The sequence below is a fragment of the Mytilus edulis genome, chromosome 10 (assembly GCF_963676685.1).
Source record: "Mytilus edulis chromosome 10, xbMytEdul2.2, whole genome shotgun sequence".
Lineage (NCBI taxonomy): Eukaryota > Metazoa > Mollusca > Bivalvia > Mytilida > Mytilidae > Mytilus > Mytilus edulis.
The window spans coordinates 70,154,275-70,167,342 of NC_092353.1; the positions used below are offsets into that span (position 1 = coordinate 70,154,275).

Consider the following 13,068-nt stretch of genomic DNA (forward strand, 5'->3'; position numbering starts at 1 on the left):
TTCGTCCCCGATGATATCACCAGCCCAGTAGTAATCACTTCAATGTCGACATGAATATCAATTATATTGACATTTTATAAATTTCTTGTTAACAATTAACAAAATTATGAATTTTTCGAACTAAGGATGTTCTTATCCCAGGCATAGATTACCTTTGCCTTATTTAGCATAACGTTTGGGAATTTTAGATCCTCGATGATCCTCAACTCTGTAAAGCAAATATTTTTTCAAAATGTTATGAAAATTAAACGAGCCAAATTAAGTCAAGTCAAGGTGTTTGGTATCAAGCGAAACACTTATATCTGCATGACATGACCACAATAACCAATGCCATAGTGGAAATAAAACTGATCACTTTCATAGTTGATTCTTTTTGCTTGGGCTTTCATTTGGTGGAGGTGGGGGATGGGGGGGGGGAGGTTGTCAATCTTTGTTTTGTGGTTTGGTGCAACATTGATATGTCCGTTCTATGTTGTTTTCCAAAGATAAAGAAAAATCATCTTTTACAATTTTATTACATCAAGTACTGCAATGGCCTATATCCTCTCTACGGACACACTTTCTGAAAAACAAAATACTATAAATCAACACACACATAAATATAACTAATATCTGAATTAAAAATTTAGATCTCATGATATATATTTGTATAGGTTAGAAAATATTTGTCAACAAGTGAATCTGCTCACTAATGATACAATCGCCCGCTTAAAGTATTTGGCTACAAATATAACAGGAAGGTTTAAAGTGAGTTATCCGAAAACGCATCACACAGTTCAACTAACTTATATAACGACTTAACCCAAAATTCAGAAATAATATATAATAGTTCATGAGAACAGTGTGATTAAAATTTTCAACTTGGCTATCATGTGTGAAATGATACAAGTGTTCAGTAAACAGAAAGTTGTTCGGTGATGAATCTGAAAACGCCTCACATGATAAAACTGATTAATATTAACCCTAAAACAAATTATTTTAGATATCCTTGAATTGTAGTTCCTACGAAAAGTTTGATGAAAATTTTAAACATCGCTATCATGTATCAAATGTATACAAGTTTTCTGTAAACAGGAAGTAGTGGAGTAATGAATCTGAAAATGCATCAAGTGGTAAAGTTTACTTATATATATTTATATATATATACAACTCGTCTAAACATCAACCCAACAATGTTAGATCTGTACAACTTGCTTTATATATATATATATATGTATATACCCTACGCACTGATATCAGAAATTCTCGTAGTGTAGATTCACAGAAAAGTGCGATGAAATGTCGTATTTCGATTAGATGAGAGATATGGTATTTTTCATCTATTTTCTCTATATTGAGATTTTCTGTTCTCTGTTGGTGTATTTGTAACGATGGACTTCCATGTGCCAGGGTATTGGCTAGCAAATACCATGGCAGATTGGAAGTACAAATTTCTCAAAATAAAGTAACTTCAAAAGATCTCAGCTAGACTTTTCATATGACATGTAGGATACCTGCTTACAATAATAAAATTGAGAATGGATATGGGGAATGTGTCAAAGAGACAACAACCCGACCAAAGAACAGACAACAGCAGAAGTCCTCCAATTGGTCTTCAATTAACATTCCGAGATCGAAATGGATTAAAAAAACAATTGTTAGAATTGAAATAGCTATTTCATGCTTACAAGTGGCATTTGACAAAAACAATGGTATCGAGGTAAACCATGTTTTCCTTACCGAATGGCTTTAGAAATTTTCTTAACCAGGGTTGTGTAGCAAAAAACCCTTATACAAAGAGAGTATAAATATCTTATTTCTAAATAAGTATAGATTATCGGGTTTTCTACACATTGATATAGTAAAATATCAGCCGCGAGCCACAATGTAAACATGTTTTACGAGTGAGCGCAGCGAACGAGCTTAAAAGTTTCACATTATCATGATAACGTCGAGTGGCTGATATTTTACGATAGCTATACGACAAAATCCCGATTATCTGTTTTTCGTTTTATTACTGGTCTTTTCCCTCTTCCTAAGACAGTTTTAAGCATGATTAAAACAAGCTTGATAACGTCTCCTCTCGCATTGTGACGTCACTGATAACTTTTCCTCTCACATTGTGACGTCGCTGATAATGCCTGGTCTCGTTTTGAAGCCTTTCTACGATTACTACGGAGTGACAGAACAGGGTGATATAGGCGTAGGGAAGGACGATAAAACCTTATATATGTGGATCAAATGTCAGGCGATTGTAACCTATTTGTGACTTGAACTGAAGTTTCCATGATGCATGATGATGTCGTTGCTATATATTAATATTGTTAAGGCAATATAATATTTCCAATTAAAGGCTAAACGAAGGAGTATACTTACTAGTTTATACTCGCATATGTAGCGATTAGTAGAGGTACAGGATAATCGTTCCCAAACCCATGGACCGAAGAAGTTCACAATGTTCACACAGACTTCTGTACCAAAGCCAAAGGCTGAAATAATTTACCGAACATTAATTTTGAATTTCGTATTAAATAACGCAAAAGGGATAATTTCAATTGTTTGATACCATTTTAAGAGTTAAATCGGATTGTGATTGTATTAGAAAAAGTTAAAAAAAAAAAAAAAAATATACAAAACGATCGTCAAACCCATTAGTCTAAAAACAAACTTTAGTAATTGTTGTTTGGAGTGGGCAAAGGCTCCGTGTTGAAGATAGTAATTTGACAAATGATAGTTTATATTTACAAATTGTGACTTGGCTGGAGAGCTTTTTCATTGACATTTATATCCATCTTCTTTTATCTATTCACAATGCAATGAAAAAAACGGAATTCTACTAAGAGAAAACAAAAGTAAACGAAATACAACATATAAAAACAAGCGGTGATGTCAGGTGCTCTGGAAGGGTAAGGAGATTCCACCCAACTAGTGGCACATGTTGGTTGTAAATGTAAGTACAAATCCGTAGTTCAGTGCAATTAGGTAGATCACATTCAAAAAATAACTACTCGTTTTTATTCTTTTATCTTGTTATCGACCAAATGAGAAAGTGCTGAACACTATTAATCTATTAATTTTTCCCAACCTTTTTATACACATATATTGTTGAATACAATGTACTGTCCTGTAGATGACGAAGTTGTTTGTGTTGTTTTTTTTTTTTGCTGTCTCATCGACTTTTGGTGTATATACTTTTGCTAAATTATCATAAAATTTACCTGATCCAAATGGAAGCTCATTAAATGAAAAGGGACCATTTTCTATGACAAATGTATAGGTTCCATCGTTGTCAATATCATTTGCACCAGTCCATATAATATCTCCAACGGCTGTAAAGAATTAAATGTAAATGAGCTTCATCATGTTCATCGAAAATCAGTAAATAAAGGAAGAAAGGTATAGAAATAAATATGCGACGTCAAACTGTGACATATATCGGTAAAAGATGCATTTTTCGACTGATTTTTTATCATTCAAACTGATTTAACTTGAAAACGAGTTCATGGACCTCTCTGTTTTTTAAATGACGTTTGTTTTGATAACGTCATAATATATTTTGTACAAATTTTCTTGAAAAAAGACAATAATGCAATTTGAATGCTAAATATTCATCAAAAGCCCCTTATTTGGTCAAAAAATTACTGCAAATTTAACAGTTTTCATACATATTCTTAATTATCTGAAAACTTGACTAAGGTTCAAGGTATTCAGATAAACAAAACAAATTTGGCATTAAACAAGTTACCATGGTAACAATACATGACTTGATTGCATATTTTCTAAAATTTTATAATTTTCGTCGTTTTTATCAAACTTTAAGTATATTTTAGATTGAAAAAGTATGTGCGCACCTATGAAACAGCTTTATATTTGGTGAGATTATGTCAAAAGTTACAATAAAGCTTTTGTTAAATTATTTTATTGTTTCTTGGCAGCGCACGAGGTTTCCACGGCGAAAATAAAGATCGAAACTGCTTACATGTACATTCTGTATTTTTTATCGTTTTTGTGAATTACAGTAAATATTATGAAGTAATTTTGACGTCATCAGATAAAAAACTTTATTGTTTTATTTTTATATTTCTTGACCTTATGTATTTCTAAACATTATGTGCCAATTTTAAATAGTTATCAAACATTTATTTTCTTGTGCCAAAACCAGGTCTGAATGCCCCTACAGATCTGTACATGAAATTTTCAATATTGGATCAAACGTTATCGTATTCAAGATAGAAAGGTATGAACATTAATACCGACTTTGATAAAAATATTAAGTCCTTAAAACTTGATAAACTAAATCCCTAGTTTGTCATATTCCTGACTAGAATTTTTAAAGAAACAAGATAAATCAATTATGTTGAGGTTGTAATTAACAAAAATAAGAGTAACATCTATGTGAACTGTTATAATCTTTGCCGCATCTAGCTAGGTAAATTATTTGTATGAAAAAATGGATTAAACCTGATTTTATAGCTAGGACAAGATTATAATCATAATTTATAGTATTTTCAAGTTGTAACCAGTTTTTGTAAACCTTCTTTAGTTTTTCAAGATGTGACCAATGGAAACTAGATATATCAGTTGTTTTATCTTACGTTTTGGTAAGTCTTTAGGAAAAAATAATATTGTATCGTTAAACGAAAGCCTTTTTAGGACCTAACAAAAATATTAATCAAAGTCGAAATCACGATTTAAATCGTTATCATGAAATACAAAATTGTTTTCACAGAATAAAATAGTCATCATAAATTTTTGGAGCTAGTTACAACATCTTTAATATTTGTAAAACTTTATAACTAATCAAATTCGTTGTCACATTTTTCGAAACGAATTTAATTATTTTATTATCACAGTTGTTTTTTTTTTTATTATGTAATTCATGATTACGGAAAAACTTCATTTAAAAATAATTAAAAATACATTCTCAACTTACGAATATTAAATTCATTTTGAACAGCATTGGCTTCTTGTGCAGTGTTCGGTCTCCACAGGTAGGCACCATCTGTCGAGGCACAAATATCCTTAAATTAAGTAAATAGTTATCAAAGGTACCAGGATTATAATTTAGTACGCCAGACGCACGTTCCGTCTACATAAGACTCACCATTGACGCTCATATCAAAATATCATAAAGCCAAACAAGTACAAAGTTGAAGAGCATTGGGGATCAAAAATCCAAAAAGTTGTGCCAAATACGGTTAAGGTTATCTATGCCTAGGATAAGAAAATCCTTAGTTTTTCGAAAAATTAAAAGTTTTGTTAACAGCAAATTTATAAAAATGACCACATTATTGATATTCATGTCAACACCGAAGTGTTGACTACTGGGCTGGTGATACCCGCGGGGACGAAACGTCCACCAGCAGTGGCATCGACCCAAGGGTGTAAATAGTTATCAAAGGTACAAGAATTATAATTTAGTACACCAGACGCGCGTTTCGTCTACATAATACTCATCAGTGACGCTCATATCAAAATATTATAAAGCCAAACAAGTACAAAGTTGAAGAGCATTGGGGATACAAAATCCAAAAAGTTGTGCCAAATACGTAGATGACATTCCTATCATATTTACATTTCGTTCATTTTCGCAGATTTCGTGGGTATAGATGAACCACGAAATTAAATCTTCAACGAATGACAAATTTTCTATAAATCTGTATATAGATATAAAATGAGGTATGAGTGCCAATGAGATAACTCTCCATCCAAGTCACAATTTATAAAAGTAAACCAGTATAGGTCAAAGTACGGTCGTCAACTCAGTGCCTTGGCTCACACCTAACAGCAATTTATAATCGGCCCCAAGCAACTTCTAGTGTTAAACCATTCAAACGGTCAAATATATATATATAAATATAGAGAAGCGAGAAACACTTAAGAACAGAAACATCAAACGACAACTACTGAACATCTGGTTCCTGTTTAGGACAGGTACAAACAATTGCAGCGGATTTAAACGTTTAAATGGTACCGCACCATTACCTTTATCTGAACCAATAGGTGAGTATTACAACATAGAAAGACACACTATAAAATATCTATTGAAATGGCTTTACTCAATCAAAAGATGTAGTAACACAAATGAACACACACAGAACAAATTAATTTTATCTATGCTACAATAAAATTACAAAAGAATTATAATAAGGGATGAATAATTTCAGAAAGACTTCAAACCTGAAAACAATCAGCCATTTGCAATAATTTTATACACAGCTAAATGAAAATAATTTTGTTGTTACTTCTTTTGTCTGTATTACCTTCCGTTTAGGAACACCAATATTTTTTTTTGTATAGCAACAAAACTATCCTGAAAATTGGTACACGTGGGGTGAATATATATCAACAATAAAACTATAAAATTGGTGCTCGATAACACTTCGTGTTCTTTATGTATAAGTGCCAGAGGTGTGATGTGTATACAGTATAAAAGGAGAAAGAAAATAATATCGATGTTCAAAGTACGAAGAAGTGACATTATATTAATTCCATACACTTAACAAAGCTAGTATATTGGCCAGATGTATGTATGCTATATTTTTCTCTAATTTACGAAAACCGAATTTTGACTCCGGGCTCTTTTAATTGTTTTGACAAGTTTCCACTGTGGTAGGATATTCTGATATTCAGGCAATAAAGGGGCAACCATAAGAAGCTAAATCAAATATATAATCGGTGCAATGTTGGGGGAGCGGGGGTTAACTGTTTTTTTTTTGCGGATAGAGTCGTGTATAGAAACAGTAAATTTTCGCTTAAATTTTGAATTTGCTTATTTTCTTAGCTCTTGCTTGACCGGTTTACAGGATATTCTACCACAGAGAAGGTAACCTGTCGAAAATATTAATTTCCGGGGTCAAAAGTCGGTAATATGAAAAAGGTATGTGGGGAGTCAGAATTACACCAAAGACCCTTCAGTTAGTTGGTTGTACTAGTACTATTACAATCTATTATCAACATATCATTGTTGATTCAGATAAAATTATATCCAAATAATTCGGCATCGTTCAACACCACTTAAAGCTGGATCTGCTTACCTTTCCGGAGCACATGAGATCAACCACAGTTTTTGGTGGGGTTCGTGTTGTTTAATCTTAAGTTTTATGTAATATCATGTGTATTTTTGTTTGTCTGTTTGTCTTTTTTATTTTTAGTTATGGCGTTGTCAGTTTTTTTCTCGATTTATGAGTTTGACTGTCCCTCTGGTATTTTTCGTCCCTCTTTTAAAACGTCACATGGTATTTAAATATGAAAAATTAACCGGACTTTCAACAACGTACTCTATAAATCAAAAACAGATACAATGACATAATTATGAACACTGTAGAAAAACTTTTTAAGTCAGGAATTAGGAATTCTGATATGTCACTTGATCAACATATTAAACATATAGTTACCTGTATTGTAATCTTATATTAATACTATCGTCTGCTTACAGATTAAGTAATGTATTGTTTATTGTTTATGGTTTTTGATTCTTGTTTGTTTTCAAAGAAACAGACACAGTCTTGCAAATGGGGATTCACTAACAAACTCACCGCAGCTGTATTCCAGGTAACTCGATTAGCATCACTAGTGTTATAACAATTAGCACTACTTGGTTGGTTTGATAATAGCTTGAACCCTTTTGGGCAAGTTTCTGGAACACATGGCGCTTTTAAAACTAAAAAAGAATACAATTTTAATACAATCGAAGTTAAATCATAAAAAAGATAAAGCGATGGCGTAATTACAATAACGTTATAAAAGGAGCCCCATGTTTAGTCGATGCCACTGCTGGTGGACGTTTTGCGTCCGAGGGTTCCACCAGCCCAGTAGTCAGAACTTCTGTGTTCACATGAATATCAATTATAAGGTCATTTTTATAAATTTCCTGTTACAAAACTTTAAACTCTACGAAAAACTAAGGATTTTCATAACCCAGAAATAGATAACTTTAGTTGCATTTTGCACAATTTTTTTTTATAATTTTTGTGCGGTATTTATGATAACGCTCTTCAACTTGTACTTGTTTGGCTTAAGGGTGTTCGCTACTCTATGTCAAAATAACAAGCTTTTTAAAAGACTTTTATATTTTGATAGTATATAAACAAAGAAACTAAAAAAGCCAAAACAAATTATGGGTCCGTGTGCTCGTTTTCGAGATATAAGCGATTGAAAATTTGGTGGGAAATAATTCTCTCTAGACTTTCCCTATATTCAACATTGAAACCTTTTTTCTTTCAAAAACATTGAAAAAATAACAAGGATTTTATAAGATTTTCAAAGAAGATATTTTATACTATGTTTAATCAAATAATGGACAAAAAATAGGGGGTTAATGGGCAAATTATTTTAATGGCACTACATGGATAAAACCAGAGGATTCCGAATATTTGTCAAAAATTAAAAAACATGAGGAGCAAACTTCCTTAATAACTATTTTGATATGAGCGTCTGGCGTACTAAATTATAATCCTGGTACCTTTGATAAATAAATAGCAATCGTCGTTTTAGTTGAAAGTAAGTCGACATTCATCAATATAAAAATGAATGCGAAATAAACACATGCAGAAGTAAAGTCAAATCAAAAGGAAAACAAAACAAATAATCTGAAAATGTTAACATAAAGAAATATTTAAGGACACATCTGAAACAACATTCATTAATTGCTTGGAAAATTAAAAAAGTCTTTGTTGGTTGTACAAAACGCCATCATTGTCGATGTTGGTTGTACAAACTAATTCAGAAATGGGAATGACAAACTGTTCCAGGCTTCTTTTTTCCCCAAAAGTCTATGTCTGTGAGTTTCCTTTACATTTCATTCGATTTGATATACAGTGACAAAATCTATCGCCTGATTTATTTGTCTACTTACATTTGCAACATGGTCGTTCATTGCAGCATTTTCCGTTATACGTCCATTCAGATCCGAAAGTCTCATTACATGGAACACCTTTTTTTCCACAGGTACCGTTGGAAGAGTGGCATATTCCAGAAAGAACTGAATAGTACAGTACTCAGATACAATATAGCATGATTTACTTTGATATATACGTTAACATAATACAATAGGAATATAGATACAAAGTATTTGTTTATTTCTCAAAATGATTTGCTTAACCATGTTGAATATAGGACACAAATAAGAGTTTTGTATTTTTTTTCAAGAAGAAGTGTATATATTATTGTTGCGTTATGATTTCTCATGAATAAAATTAACTGAATTTGCTGGAGATGCTCGTAACTCTGCGTAGAAAGTTTAAAATTAGTTCTTCCTAAATACAGATTTTTTATTGTTCTTTATTTACCTAGGAAAGTAGTGTTGAACAATTTTGTACAGATCCGTAGCTCAACAAAAAGTACTGATAATATCGTTGTAATATGAAGGTGTTTGTCCCTGAATTACTATAAAAACAAATGGTAGATAATTGTGTTAACATGATAGAATATCTGTTAAGTATATAAAAAGGTTCTTACTTTGTCTGTTCGTTTGGCATTCGAATGCAGAACGTTTGATCAGAGTGAAAGGATCGTACCTTTTATATTATGAGAGAGTCTAGCAGCTTAATCTTTATTCTTCACTACAGCGTTTTAAACATAAAGGTTACTTACGGCCGCCATTTGACACATCAATTGTGCAAAAGATGAAAACAATCAAACAACAACACTTCATCATAACTCTGAAATGAAAACTCGTCTATATTAATAGTGTTGTGTCGTTGTTCTCCTCTTATATATTTATGCGTTTCCGTCAGTTTTAGTTTGTTACCCCGATTTTGTTTTTTTGTCCATGGATTTATGAGTTTGAACAGCGGTATACTACTGTTGCCTTTATTTAATTAAGATTCCAGGTTATTTAGAAATAAACTCATTATCCATACAGGATTGAAATTTTATATTTGCGCCAGACGCGAGTTTCGTCTACAAATGTGGAATCATTTAGAAAGACCCGTAAACCAGAAGTAAGCGCAGTGAGCCTGTATGCATTAAATGTTATATTTTGATCGCTAATTTCAAGTTCCAAAAACATGTAACAGTTTTTAAATTAAAGTCTCAACTTACCAATAAAAGGGTTTGGATGATGTGTGTTGTACTCATTTCATTTGTTATGATTTTGCTTTCAAAATATGTTAATAACGAGCATTACTTATCAAAACCACGGTAACTCCATTTCTATGTGTTAAAATCGGAAGTGGGTAATCGGACTATCAAAATTAAAAAAAAAAACTTGAATTATTTGTGTTAGGAATTGTATTGATTTGTTGGTTTTTAATTTTTGTTCATTTTGATTTTCTATTTTGAATGCCATTATTGTAAGGACTACAATATTATTTGTCAAAACGTGTTTGAAATTCAATATTTTATATTCAGTCAAGTTTAAGGTTAAGAAAACATCCGCAAATTTACAAATTTGGTACGCCTTATTGTTAAATAAAACTTAATTCCTTTTTTTATATAATCTAATATAAAGAAAAGTATATGTTGTGCAATATCAACATATAGTACTTCAGAGAAGTTGTTCTGTAACCGAAATATAACAGAACCCGAAAAGTGCTTGACAATGGACTAGCTAATTCAGAATATATATTTGTTACTAGGCTGTAAACAACAAAGCCATATGTTGTAGGCTAACGTAATTGATTTACTCTTAAATATGACTTAATTATTATTTTTCACCGTTAGTAAAGTTTGTATTTTTAGTCTTACACATTTGACAATTTGCTGAGTTGAAATTTATCTGATGGAATACTCTGTTATATTGAAACATGTTTAAACCGAATCTCTTCGTAATTTAAGATTTTGTTCTGTTTTAGCCGATGTTCGGTTTTATCAGATTCACAACGTTAACAGTTTGTATGACGGTGTTAACAGCATGTTTGGTTTATACAGGTTTTCGATTTATACAGGTTTTCGGTTTAACCAGTTTTCATTGTATTACCTTTTTTTTTAAATTGTATTGAACAAATTCAAATAACTAGAATATCGTTTGTACGAGAATAATTGAAAACTTACCGTAATGTGAAATAGCAGAGTCGTAGATAGAAAGATGATTTTTGAAATACAGTGGCTACTTAAATACTAAGTTAGATAAAAGGATTGGTGAATGTTCTGTGTGATTTAAAACATCGATTAGTGACATATGTTGGTTTTCTGTCTTAATATTGACTGAATAAGCAAATATTGTTAAACGTGTTACTAGCTTTAACTGTCACTAAACTATTTTCAATTATTTATGGATATTGTAATTTAATCAGCAAATAGTAAAATCAAACAAAAATAAGAACTCAGGGGAAATTCAACGGAAAGGCTCTAATCAAATGACAAATTCAAAAGCTCAAACACATCAAATAACCGGATAACATATGTTATATTCGTGACTTGGTAGAGGCATTTTGTCTTAAAAGAAATAATGGATTAAGCCTGGTTTTATAGCTAGCTAAACCTTTGCTTGTATAACAGTCGCATCCACTTTAATCACTTTGACCACAATGTGTGAACAAAACAAACAGACAAAACAGGCAAAACTGAAAAAATAGGGATACAGCAGTAAACATTGTGTTACAATAATAATCACCACAAAAACAAACAAATATGTAACAAAAAAAGACAAAATATATAAAGACAATACACATTAGCCAGACTCGTCTTTCCTCTCAAAACGACACACCCAGGGCGCTCAACTCCAACGAGATGTCAAATTGAATAAACCAAACATACAATTGATAACTAGGGGAGGGCTGGGAACCCGCTAACATGTTTAACCCCACCACATTATATATGTATGTGCCTGTCCCTAGTCAGGAGTCTATAATTGAGTGGTTGTCGTTTGGTTATGTGTTACATATTTGTATTTCGTTAATTTTTTGTACATAAATTAGGCCGTTAGTTTTCTCGTTTGAAGTGTTTTACGTTGTCATTTCGGAGCTTTTGATAGCTGCAATGCGGTATGGGCTTTGCTCATTGTTGAAGGCCATACAGTGACTTATAGTTGTTAATTTTTGTGTCATTTGGTGTCTTGTGAGGAGTTGTCTCATTGAAATTCATACCACATCTTTTTTTATAGTTTCAATCAGAATGTTTACACTGGAAGTCGGAAATATTGAGATCCTGAAAATGTGTTTATAATTGAACATATTACTTATGATTGATTTGGTATATGTATATGATAAAATAGATACATATTTTTCTTCAAACAAGTGGTTTACATAAACTTTGGAATTTCATTTTTTTTTATTATTAATAAAGTATTTAATCCCGATATTGATATAATACTTTGATAGATTCAAATATAAAAGCAATTTAAATACTTGGTGATATTAGCTAATTATGCAACACTGTTTGCTTTTGTTAATATAATTGATTTTGCACATTATGAATATCTTGATGTTGTTCGTGTAACATCTTTCTTACTTCGTCATCAATATATTAATTATGATTTCATCAGCAAAATTTCACATGTGTTTTTCAAAAAACACTGAAAATATAAATAATATGCATATAGATATTATTATATACTAATTTTTCATTATTTTGCTAGACGTTCCAGTACATTTTCAGTTTTCCAGTTGGTTCCTTTTATAGACGTATATATACATGTAAATGGCATATCAAATTATCTGCTTCCTATAGGTCACTTATTTACAAATCTGAAAGTAACGTTTTCAGAATAAGGAATAGTATTTCTTGATTTAGCAATCATCAAGATAACAGTTTGCTAGTCGTGCTTTTTCTCTACACACGACTCATCAGTGGGACGCGAATCAGAATAAAATAAATGATAAAATTGGAAAACCAAGCGATATAATGTTGTTTGTACAGTTAGTAATTAAATTAAAAACAAATCAACATCTAGATCGTCGTCTTTGTTGAAATTCCAAAGAAACATACAAAAACATGTTTCGTTATCAAGCAGTATATGTAATGACATTAACATACACAAACGAGATGTTGTGTAGAGCTTTGTCTGCGAGATCAACAAATTATTTGTCATACAGACACCGCAGCAATATTTGAAATAATTAAAGATCGGCTAGGATGTGTATTTATAGATAGATTAAATTCTGATTTACACCAACGACCTCACAGATTTAAATTATTCTGACCATG

The 13,068-nt window shown here is 31.5% G+C and overlaps 2 long non-coding RNA genes across 2 annotated transcripts; both read right to left on the reverse strand.

Annotated features, from left to right (window-relative positions):
* Window positions 1-498: 498 nt before the first annotated feature.
* LOC139492535 (uncharacterized) lies at window positions 499-3,308 on the reverse strand. The gene is made up of 3 exons (XR_011656883.1): window positions 3,198-3,308; window positions 2,356-2,468; window positions 499-562 (listed from the first exon to the last, which is right to left on the reverse strand). It is a non-coding gene; the product is annotated as an uncharacterized lncRNA (long non-coding RNA).
* A 1,604-nt stretch (window positions 3,309-4,912) lies between these two features.
* Window positions 4,913-11,069, reverse strand: LOC139492536 (uncharacterized). The gene is made up of 5 exons (XR_011656884.1): window positions 10,975-11,069; window positions 9,574-9,641; window positions 8,837-8,962; window positions 7,518-7,642; window positions 4,913-5,000 (listed from the first exon to the last, which is right to left on the reverse strand). It is a non-coding gene; the product is annotated as an uncharacterized lncRNA (long non-coding RNA).
* Window positions 11,070-13,068: the final 1,999 nt, after the last annotated feature.